General features: G+C 40.3%; 1 protein-coding gene across 6 annotated transcripts in view; it reads right to left on the bottom strand.

Moving 5' to 3' along the window:
* The window catches only part of HLTF (helicase like transcription factor), a 90,001-nt gene that overhangs the window by 46,297 nt on the left and 31,501 nt on the right, over positions 1–12,203 (bottom strand). The gene's annotated exons all lie outside the window — the stretch shown is intronic.

Below are 12,203 nucleotides of genomic sequence, written 5' to 3'. Positions count from 1 at the left end.
ATATATCCCGATATCTCCTCGCTCTTGTGTCTCCCTCCCACCCTCCCTATCCCACCCCTCTAGGTGGTCACAAAGCACTGAGCTGATCTCCCTGTGCCATGCGGCTGCTTCCCACTAGCTATCTATTTTACATTTGGTAGTATATATTAGTCCACGCCACTCTCTCACTTTCTCCCAGCTTACCCTTCCCCCTGCCGGTGTCCTCAAGTCCATTCTCTACATCTGCTTCATTACTCCCCTCCTGCCCCTAGGTTCTTCAGAACCATTTTTTTAATATTCCATATATATGTGTTAGCATACGGTATTTGTTTTCCTCTTTCTGACTTACTTCACTCTGTATGACAGACTCTAGGTCCATCCAACTCACTACAAATAACTCAATTTCGTTTCTTTCTCTGGCTGAGTAATATTCCATTGTATATATGTGCCACATCTTCGTTACCCATTCAGTTGTCGACAGACACTTAGGTTGCTTCCATGTCCTGGCTACTGTAAACAGAGCTGCAATGAACATTGTGGTACATGACTCCTTTTGAATTACGGTCTTCTCAGGGTACATGCCCAGTACTGGGAATGCTGGGTCATATGGTAGTTCTATTTTTACGTTTTTAAGGAACCTCCATACTGTTCTCCACAATGGCTGTATCAATTTACATTCCCACCAACAGTGCAAGAGGGTTCCCTTTTCCCCACACCCTCCAGCATTTTTTGTTTACAGATTTTTTGATGATGGCCATTCTGACTGGTGTGAGGTGATACCTCACTGTAGTTTTGATTTGCATTTCTTTAATGATTAGTGATGTTGAGCATTCTTTCATGAGCTTGTAAGCTGCCTGTATATCTTCTTTGGAGAAATGTCTATTTAGGTCTTCTGCCCATTTTTGGATTGGATTGTTTGCTTTTTGATATTGAGCTGCATGAGCTGCTTGTATATTTTGGAGCTTAGTCCTTTGTCAGTTGCTTCATGTGCAACTGACAAAGGACTAATTATTTTCTCCCATTCTGAGGATTGTCTTTTCATCTTGTTTATGGCTTCCTTTGCTGTGCAAAAGATTTTAAGTTTCATTAGGTCCCACTTGTTTCTTTTTTATTAAATTTCCATTTCCCTAGGTGATGGGACAAAAAGAATCTTGCTGTGATGTATGTCATACAGTGTTCTTCTGCCTATGTTTTCCTCTAAGAGTTTTATAGTGTCTGCCCTTATGTTTAGGTCTTTAATCCATTTTGAGTTTATTTTGTGTATGGTGTTAGGGAAGGTTCTGATTTCACTGTTTTCCATGTAGCTGTCCAGTTTTCCAGCAACACTTATTAAAGAGGCTGTCTTTTTTCCATTGTATATTCTTGCCTACTTCATCAAAAATAAGGTGACCATATATGCGTGGGTTTAACTCTAGGCTTTCTATCCTGTTCCATTGATCTATATTTCTGTTTTTGTGCCAGTAACATACTGTCTTGATTACTGTATTTTTGTAGTATACTCTGAAGTCAGAGAGCCTCATTCCTCCAGCTCTATTTTTCTTCCTCAAGATTGCTTTGGCTATTCGGGGTCTTTTTTTTTTTTTTGCAGTATGCGGGCCTCTCACTGTTGTGGCCTCTCCCGTTGCAGAGCACAGGCTCCAGACGCACAGGCTCAGCGGCCATGGCTCACGGGCCCAGCCGCTCCGCGGCACGTGGGATCCTCCCGGACCGGGGCACGAACCCGCATCCCCTGCATTGGCAGGCGGACTCTCAACCACTGCGCCACCAGGGAAGCCCTATGCAGGGTCTTTTGTGTTTCCATACAAATTGTGAAATTTTTTGCCTAGTTCTGTGAAAAATGCCATTGGTAGTCTGACAGGGATTCCACTGAATCTGTAGATTGGTTTGGGTAGTAGAGTCATTTTCACAGTGTTGATTCTTCCAATCCAAGAACATGGTATATCTCTCCATCTGTTTGTATCATCTTTAATTTCCTTCATCAGTGTCTTATAGTTTACTCCATATAGGTGTTTTGTCTCTTTAGGTAGGTTACTCTTAGGTATTTTATTCTTTTTGTTGCAATGGTAAATGGGAGTGTTTCTTTAATTTCTCTTTCACATTTTTCATCATGGGTGTATAGGAATGCAAGAGATTTCTGTGCATTTATTTTGTATCCTCCTATTTACCAAATTCATTGATTAGCTCTAGTAGTCTTCTGTTAGTGTCTTTAGGATTCTCTATGTATAGTATCATGTCATCTGCAAACAGTGACAGCTTTACTTCTTTTCTGATTTGCATTGCTTTTATTTCTTTTTCTTCTCTGATTGCTGTGGCTAAAACTTCCAAATCTATGTTGAATAATAGTGGTGAGAGTGGGCTACCTTGTCTTCTTCCTGATCTTAGCGGAAATGGTGTCAGTTATTCACCATTGAGAATGATGTTGACTGTCAGTTTGTCATATATGGGCTTTATTATGTTGAGATAAGTCCCCTCTATGCCTACATTCTGGAGGATTTTTATCATAAATGGGTGTTGAATTTTGTCAAAAGCTTTTTGTGCATCTATTGAGATGATCATAAGGTTCTTCTCCTTCACTCTGTTAATATAGGTGTCACATTGATTGATTTGCGTATATTGAAGAATCCTTGCATTGCTGGAATAAACCCCACCTGATCATGGTGTATGATCCTTTTAATGTGCTGTTGGATTTGGTTTACTAGAATTTTGTTGAGGATTTTGCCTGTATGTTCATCAGTGATATTGGCCTGTAGTTTTCTTTCTTTGTGACATCTTTGTCTGGTTTTGGTATCAGGATGATGGTGGTCTCGGTGAATGACTTAGGGAGTGTTCCTCCTTCTGCTATATTTTGGAAGAGTTTGAGAAGGACGGTGTTAGCTCTTCTCTAAATGTTTGACAGAATTCGTCTGTGAAGCCATCTGGTCCTGGGCTTTTGTTTGCTGGAAGATTTTTAATCACAGTCTCAATTTCAGTGCTTGTGATTGGTCTGTTTATATTTTCTATTTCTTCCTGGTTCAGCCTTGGAAGGTTGTGCATTTCTAAGAATTTGTCCATTTCTTCCAGTTTGTCCATTTTATTGGCATATAGCTGCTTGTAGTAATCTCTCAAGAAATACAAAATCCTTTGTATTTCTGCAGTGTCAGCTGTTACTTCTGCTTTTTCATTTCTAATTCTATTGATTTGAGTCTTCTCCCTTTCTGTCTTGATGAATCTGGCTAATAGTTTATCAATTGTGTTTATCTTCTCAAAGAACCAGCTTTTAGTTTTATTGATCTTTGCTATTGTTTTGTTTCTTTTTCACTTATTTCTGACCTGATCTTTATGATTTCTTTCCTTCTCCTAACTCTCGGGTGTTTTGTTCTTCTTTCTCTAATTGCTTTAGGTGTAAGCTTAGGTTGTTTTTTGAGATGTTTCTTGTTTCTTTAGGTAGGATTGTATTGCTATAAACTTCCCTCTTAGAACTGCATTTGCTGCATCCCGTACGTTTTGGGTCCTCATGTTTTCATTGTCATTTGTCTCTAGGTATTTTTTTTATTTCCTCTTTGATTTCTTCAGTGATCTCTTCATTAGTTAGTAGTGTACTGTTTAGCCTCCATGTGTTTGTATTTTTTACAGATTCTTTCCTGTAATTGATATCTAGTCTCATAGCATTGTGGCTGGTAAAGACACTTGATACGATTTCAATTTTCTTAAATTTACCAAGGCTTAATTTGTGACCCAAGATATGATCTATCCTAGAGAATGTTTCATGAGCACTTAAGAAGAAAGTGTACTCTGTTGTTTTTGGATCGTACATCCTATAAATATCAATTAAGTCCATCTTCTTTAATGTGTCCTTTAATGCTTGCGTTTCCTTATTTATTTTCATTTTGGATGATCTGTCCATTGGTGAAAATGGGGTGTTAAAGTCCCCTACTATGATTGTGTTACTGTCGATTTCCCCTTTTATGGCTGTTAGCATTTGCCTTATGTATTGAGGTGCTCCTATACTGGGAGCATAAATATTTACAATTGTTATATCTTCTTGGATTGATCCCTTGAACATTATGTAGTGTCCTTCTTTGTCTCTTGTAATAGTCTTTAGTTTAAAGTTTATTTTGCCTGATATGAGAATTGCTACTCCAGCTTTCTTTTGATTTCCATTTGCATGGATTATCTTTTTCCATCCCCTCACTTTCAGTCTGTATGTTTCCCTAGGTCTGAAGTGGGTCTCTTGTAGACAGCGTATATATGGGTCTTGTTTTTGTATCCATTCAGCCAGTCTGTGTCTTTTGGTTGGAGCATTAATCCATTTACTTTTAAGGTAATTATTGATATACATGTTCCTATTACCATTTTCTTAATTGTTTTGTGTTCGTTATCGTAGGTCTTTACCTTCTCTTGTGTTTCCTGCCTAGAGAAGTTCCTTTAGCATTTGTTGTAAAGCTGGTTTGGTGGTGGTGAATTTTCTTAGCTTTTGCTTGTCTGTAAAGTTTTTAACATCTCTGTCGAATCTGAATCAGATCCTTGCTAGGTAGAGTAATCTTGGTTGTAGGTTTTTCCCTTTCATCACTTTAAGTATGTCCTGCCACTCCCTTCTGGCTTGCACAGTTTCTGCTAAAAGATCAGCTGTTAACCTTATGGGGATTCCCTTGTGTGTTATTTGTTGTTTTTCCCTTGCTGCTTTTAATATTTTTTCTTTGTATTTAATTTTTGACAGTTTGATTAATATGTGTCTTGGCATGTTTCTCCTTGAATTTATCCTGTATGGGACCCTCTGTGCTTTCTTGACTTGAATGACTATTTCCTCTCTCATATTAGGGAAGTTTTCAACTATAATCTCTTCAAGTATTTTCTCAGTTCCTTTCTTTTTCTCTTCTTCTTCTGGACCCCTATAATTCGAATGTTGGTTCATTTAATCTTGTCCCCGAGGTCTATGAGACTGTCCTCAGTTCTTTTTTCTTCATTCTGCTCCAGGTCACTTATCCGTTCTTCTGCCTCAGTTATTCTGCTACTGATTCCTTCCACAGAATTTTAAATTTCATTTATTGTGTTGTTCATCATTGTTTGTTCGCTCTTTAATTCTTCTAGGTCCTTGTTAAACGTTTCTTGTATTTTCTCCATACTAGTTCCAAGATTTTGGATCATCTTTACTATCATTACTCTGAATTCTTTTTCAGGTAGACTGCATACTTCCTCTTTATTTGTTAGGTCTGGTGGGTTTCTGCCCTGCTCCTTCATCTGCTGTGTGTTCTCTGTCTTCTCTTTTTCCTTAATTACTGTGTTTGGAGTCTGCTTTTCACAGGCTGCAGGTTCGTAGTTCCCATTGTTTTTGGTGTCTGCCCCCAGTGGGTAAGGTTGGTTCACTGGGTTGTGTAGGGTTCCTGGTGGAGGGGACTGGTGCCTGTGTTCTGGTGGATGAGGCTGGATCTTGCCTTTCTGGTGGGCAGGTCCACGTCTGGTGGTGTGTTTTGGGGTGTCTGTGGCCTTATTATGATTTTAGGCAGCCTCTCTGCTAATGGGCGGGGTTGTGTTCCTGTCTTGCTAGTTGTTTGGCATGGGGTGTCCAGCACTGTAGCTTGCTGGTTGTTGAGTGGAGCTGGGTCTTAGCTTTGAGATGGAGATCTCTGGGAGAGCTTTCACCATTTAATATTACGTGGAGCCAGGAGGTCTCTAGTGGACCAATGTCCTGAACTCGGCTCTCTCTCTTCAGAGGCACAGGCCTGACACCTGGCCAGAGCACCAAGACCCTGTCAGCCACATGGCTCAGAAGCAAAGGGGGAAAAAAAGAATGAAAAAAAGAAAAAGAGAATATAAAATAAAGTTATTAAAATAATTATTAAATAAATAAATAAAAACAAAAGAAACAAACAAAAAACGGACAGACAGAACCCTAGGACAAATGGTAAAAGCAAAGCGATACAGACAAAATCACAGAGGCATACACATACACAGTCACAAAAAGAGAAAAAGGAAAAACATATATATATTGTTGCTCCCAAAGTCCACCACCTCAATTTTGGGATGATTCTTTGTCTATTCAGGCATTCCACAGACTCAGGTACATCAAGTTGACTGTGGAGATTTACTCCGCTGCTCCTGAGGCTGCTGGGAGAGATTTCCCTTTCTCTTCTTTGTTTGCACAGCTCCCAGGGTTCAGCTTTGGGTTTGGACCTGCCTCTGCATGTAGGTCTCCTGAGGGCATCTGTTCTACACTCAGACAGGATGGGGTTAAAGGAGCAGCTGATTAGGGGGTTCTGGCTCACTCAGGCCGGGGGGAGGGAAGGGTATAGAATGTGGGGCGAGCCTGCGGCGGCAGAGGCCAGCATGATGCTGCACCAGCCTGAGGTGCACCGTGTGTTCTCCCAGGGAAGTTGTCCCTGGATCATGGGACCCTGGCAGTAGCAGGCTGCACAGGCTCCCAGGAGGGGAGGTGTGGAGAGTGACCTGTGCTTGCACACAGGCTTCTTGGTGGCTGCAGCAGCAGCCTTAGCATTTCATGCCCGTCTCTGGTGTCCATGCAGATAGCTGCGGCTAGCAACCATCTCTGTAGCTCATTTAACTAGTGCTCTGAATCCCCTCTCCTCGCACACCCCGTAACAATGGTCTCTTGCCTCTTAGGCAGGTCCAGACTTTTTCCTGGACTCCCTCCTGGCTAGCTGTGGTGCACAAGCCCCCTTCAGGCTGTGTTCACGCCGCCAACCCCAGTCCTCTCCCTGGGATCCGACCGAAGCCTGAGCCTCAGCTCCCAGCCCCCGCCTTCCCTGGCGGGGGAGCAGACAAGCCTCTCGGGCTGGTGAGTTCTGGTCGGCACCAATCCTCTGTGCGGGAATCTCTCCGCTTTGCCCTCCGCACCCTGTGGCTGCGCTCTCCTCTGTGGCTCTGAAGCTTCCCCTCTGCCCACCCCGTCTCCACCTGCAAAGGGGCTTCCTAGTGTGTGGAAACTTTTCCTCCTTCACAGCTCCCTCCCCGAGGTACAGGTCCCTTCCCTATTCTTTTGTCTCTGTTTTTTCTTTTTTCTTTTGCTGTACCCAGGTACCTGGGGAGTCTCTTGACTTTTGGAAAGTCTGAGGTCTTCTGCTAGTGTTCAGTAGGTGTTCTTCTGTAGTTGTTGTTCCAGATGTAGATATATTTTTGATGTATTTGTGGGGAGGAAGGCAATCTCCACATGTCACTCCCCCGCCATCTTGAAGGTCTCCTGGGTTGTCATTTTCTAATTGATTTGTAAAGGGTTCTTTACATATTTTAGATACTAATCCTTGGTAAGTTACACTTATAAATTTTTCTTAAGTCTTATCATTCTTCACTTTGTTTATGGTGCCTTTTGATGCACAGAAATTTAAAATGCAGCATAATTTAATCAATGTTTTCCTTATGACTTTTTATGTCTTAAGTTTAAGAAATCACTATCTACCACAAGATATCCCCATTCACTGATTTTTGTTTCTATTCTGCTTCTCTTCCAGAAATATGGTTTTTGGTACCATCATAGCTATGATTTTTCAAGTTACTCTCTTGTATTACAACTATGTGTCTGCAAAAGAAGGGGACTCTTCTGACTTCATTCTATCTCAGTTGAAAATTCCACATTTCCTTTTTCTTTTACATATATATGTATATACATACGTGTGTGTGTGTGTGTGTGTGTGTGTGTATATATATATATATATATATATGTATATACACATTTAAAAAAAATTTTTTTTTTTTGGCCACACTACACAGCATGCAGAACCTCCCTGACCAGGGATCGAACCCATGCCCTCTACATTGGAAGTGCAGAGTCTTAACCACTGGACCACCAGAGAAGTCCCACATTTAAATTTCTAAAGTTAGGGTCAATAGTAATCTAAAACCTATTTTTTTCTATTCCTAATTGTCTGATTTTTATACCAAAGTTAACTCTTTCTCATCATTTTTTGTTAGCTCAAATATCACCTTCTTAAACAGGTACCTTCAGTCAATCTTTATTTCACTATCCTCCTTTATTTATTTTCTTCACAGCACTTCCTAATTAAAATTATACTTTAAATATTTAGGTGCTCCTATGTTGGGTGCATATACATTTACAGTTATTTTACCTTCTTCTTGGATTGATTCCTTAATCATTAGGTAATGTTCTTTGTCTCTTGTAACAATCTTTATTTTAAAGTCTATTTTGTCTGATATAAATATTGCTACTTGAGCTTTTGATTTCTATTAGCATGGAATACCTTTTCCCATCCCCTAATTTTCAGAATGTGTCCCTATATCTGAAGTGAGTCTCTTGTAGACAGCATATACATGGGTCTTGTTTTCGTACCCATTCAGCCACTCTATGAGTTTTGATTGCAACATTTAGTCCATCTACATTTAAGGTAATTACTGATATCTTCTTATTGCCATTTTGTTAATTGTTTTGGATTTCTTTTTGTAGGTATTTTTTCCCTTTTCTCCTTTTGTTTTCTTGTTATGTGATGACTATCTTTAGTGTTATGTTTGCACTTCTTTTTCTTTTTTGTGTGTGTATCTTTTACAGATTTTTGGTTTGCGGTTACCATGAGGTTTTGTATAGCAGTCTATATATATACGTTGATTGTTTTAAGCTGCTGACCTCTTAATTTCAAATGCATTTTAAAAATCCCCTCACGATGACTGTTTTTGAGATCGTATTTTACACCTGTTTTGTGTATCCCTTAACAGCTTATCGTGGAGACAGATGATTTTACTACTTTTGTCTTTTAACCTCTCTAATAGCTCTGCATGAGGATGATTCCTGCCTTTACTGTATGTTTGCTTTACTGGTGAGCTTTTTCGTTTCGTAATTTTCTTGTTTCTAGTTGTGGCATTTCCTTTTTTGCTTAGAAAAGTTCCTTTAACAATTGTTGTAAAGCTAATTTGGTGGTGATGAACTCTTTTAACTTTTGCTTGTCTGTAAAGCTTCTGATTTCTCCCATCAAATCTAAAGAAGACTTGCTGGGTAGAGTATTCTTGGTTATAGCCTGTTCCCTTTCATCTCTTTAAATATATCATGCCATTCCCTTCTGGCCTGCAAAGTTTCTGCTGAAAAATAAGCTGATAGGGATTTCCCTGGTGGCACAGTGGTTAAGAATCTGCCTGCCAATGCAGGGGACATGGGTTCCAGCCCTGGTCTGGGAAGATCCCACATGCTGCAGAGCAACTAAGCCCATGCACCGCAACTACTGGGCCTGCGCTCTAGAGCCCAAGAGCCACAACTACTGAGCCCGAATGCCACAACTACTGAAGCACGTGCACCTAGAGCCCATGCTCCTCAACGAGAAGCCACTGAAATGAGAAGACCATGCACCGCAACGAAGAAGAGCCCCTGCTCACCGCAACTACAGAAAGCCTGTGCAGAGAAACGAAGACCCAACACAGCCAAAAATAAATAAATAAATTTATTTATTTATTTCTTAAAAATCAGCTGATAGCCTTAAGGGAGTTCCCTTGTATGTTTTTTTTGGTTTGTTTTTTTTGTTTTGTTTTTGGCTGCGTTGGGTCTTCATTGCTGCTCACAGCTTTCTCTAGTTGCGGTGAGCAGGGGCTACTCTTCATTGCAGTGTGTGGGCTTCTCACTGCGGTGGCTTCTCTTATTGCAGAGCATGGGCTCTAGGCACGTGGGCTTTAAAGTAGTTTTGGCACTCGGGCCCTATAGCACGTGGGCTTCAGTAGTTGCGGTGCATGGGCTCAGTAGCTGCGGTGCGTGGGCTCTAGAGTGCACTGGCTTCAGTAGTTACGGTGTGTGGGCTCTAGAGCGCAGGCTTAGTAGTTGTGGTGCAGGGGCTTAGGTGATCTGCAGCATGTGGGATCTTCCCAGACCAGGGATCGAACCCGTGTCTCCTACATTGGCAGGCAGTCCTGACCACTGTGCCACCAGGCAAGTCCCTCCTTGTATGTTATTTGTTGCTTTTCCATTGCTACATTTAATATTCTCTCTTTACCTTTAGTTTTGGACATTTTAGTTACAATGTGTCTTGGCATGTCCTTCTTTGGATTCATCCTGTATGAGACTCTCTGTGCTTCCTCGATTTGCGTGACTGTTTCCTTTCCCAGGTTAGGGAAGTTTTCAGCTATTACATCCCAGGCCTTTTCTCTCTCTCATCTCCTTTTGGGACCCCTAGAATGTGAATATTAGTGTGCTTGGTGTTTTCCCAGAGGTCTCTTAAAGAGTCCTCATTTCTTTTTATTTTTTCTTGTTTTCTGTTCAGCAGCAGTGATTTTCACAGAGCTGGAGGAATCATGCTGACTTCAGACTATACCACAAAGCTACAGTAATCAAAAAGTATAGTACTGGCACAAAAACATACACACAGATCAATGGAACAGGACAGAAAGCCCAGAAATAAACCCACACTTATGATCAATTAATCTACAATTTTAAAAAGGCAAGAATATACAATGGAGAAAAGACAGTCTCTTCAATAAGTGGTGCTGGGAAAACTGGACAGCTACACGTTCAAGAATGAAAAAGTGAAACATTCTCTAACACCAAATACAAAAATAAACTCAAAATAGACTGAAGACTTAAATGGAAGACTAGATACTATGAAACTCCTAGAGGAAAACAGGCATAACACTCTTTGACATAAATCACAGCAGTGTTTTTTAGATCCATCTCCTAAAGTAAAGGAAATAAAAAGCAAAAATAAACAAATGGAACCAAATTAAACTTAAAAGCTTTTGCACAGCAAAGGAAATCATCAACAAAACAAAAAGACAGCCTACTAAATGGGAGGATATATTTGCAAATGATATGACTGATAATGGACTAATAACCAACATACATAAAAAGCTCATACAACTCAATATCAAAAACACAAACAACTTGATTAAAAATTGGGCAGAAGACCTCAACAGACATTTTTCCGAAAAGGAAATGTAGATGGCCACAGGCACATGAAAACATGCTCAACATCGCTAATCATCAGGGAAATGCAAATCAAAACCGCGAGATAGCACCTCACACTTGTCAGACTGGCTATCATCAAAAAGAACACAAACAACAAATGTTGGTGAGGATGTAGAGAAAAGGGAACCCTCATATACTGTTGGTGAGAATGTAAATTGGTACAGCCACTGTGGAAAACAGTATGGAAGTTTCTCAAAGAACTAAAAATAGAACTACCGTATGACCCAGCAATTCCACTCTTGGGTATACATCCAGAAAAGATAAAAATACTAATTCTAAAAACTACATGCAGCCCCAATGTTCACAGCAGCATTATTTACAATTGCCAAGATATGGAAGCAACCTAAGTGTCCATCAGCAGATGAAATGGATAAAGAAAATGTAGCATATACATACAATGGAATATTATCTGTTAAAAAGAATGAAATTTTGGGAATTCCCTGGCGGTCCAGTGGTTAGGGCTTAGCGCTTTCACTGCTGTGGCCCGGGTTCAATCCCTGATTGGGGAACTATGATCCCACAAGCCACATGGTGTGGCCAAAAAAAATTTTTTTTTTAATAAATAAAACAACTGTTTTCAAAAAAAAGAACAAAATTTTGCCATTTGCAGCATCATGAATGGACTTGGAAGGCATTAGGCTAAGTGAAATAAGTCAGACAGAGAAGACAAATACTGTATATGATATCACTTATATGTGGAATCTAAAAAATACAACAAACTAGTGAATATAAAAAACAAGAAGCAAACTCACAGATGTAGAGAATTAGTGGTTACCAGTGGGGAGAAGAAATAGGGAAGGGGCAGTGTAGGAGTAGGGGAATAAGAGGAACAAACTATTAGGTATAAGATAAGCTACAAGGATATACTGTACAACATGAGGAATACAGCCAACATTTTATAATAACTGTAAATGGAGCATTACCTTTAAAAATTGTGAATCACTATATTGTACACCTGTAACAGGTAATATTATACAACAACTATATTTCAATCAAAAAGTTTTTTGTTTTTTTGTTTTTTTGTTTTTTTTTTTTGCGGTATGCGGGCCTCTCACTGTTGTGGCCTCTCCCGTTGCGGAGCACAGGCTCCGGACGCGCAGGCCTAGTGGCCATGGCTCACGGGCTTAGTTGCTCCGCGGCATGTGGGATCTTCCCGGACCAGGGCACGAACCCGTGTCTCCTGCATCGGCAGGCGGATTCTCAACCGCTGCGCCACCAGGGAAGCCCCAAAAAGTTTTTTTAAATTTTAATTATGTGTTTACTTGTTTATTTTATATCCCCCCATCATTAGACTTAAGCTCTGTGAAAACAGACTTTTGTCTGCTGTATCTCCAACATG

This window comes from Kogia breviceps, chromosome 5 (assembly GCF_026419965.1).
Source record: "Kogia breviceps isolate mKogBre1 chromosome 5, mKogBre1 haplotype 1, whole genome shotgun sequence".
Lineage (NCBI taxonomy): Eukaryota > Metazoa > Chordata > Mammalia > Artiodactyla > Physeteridae > Kogia > Kogia breviceps.
Note: the sequence above shows the minus strand (reverse complement) of the source record. Positions and strands in the feature narration are given on the sequence as shown.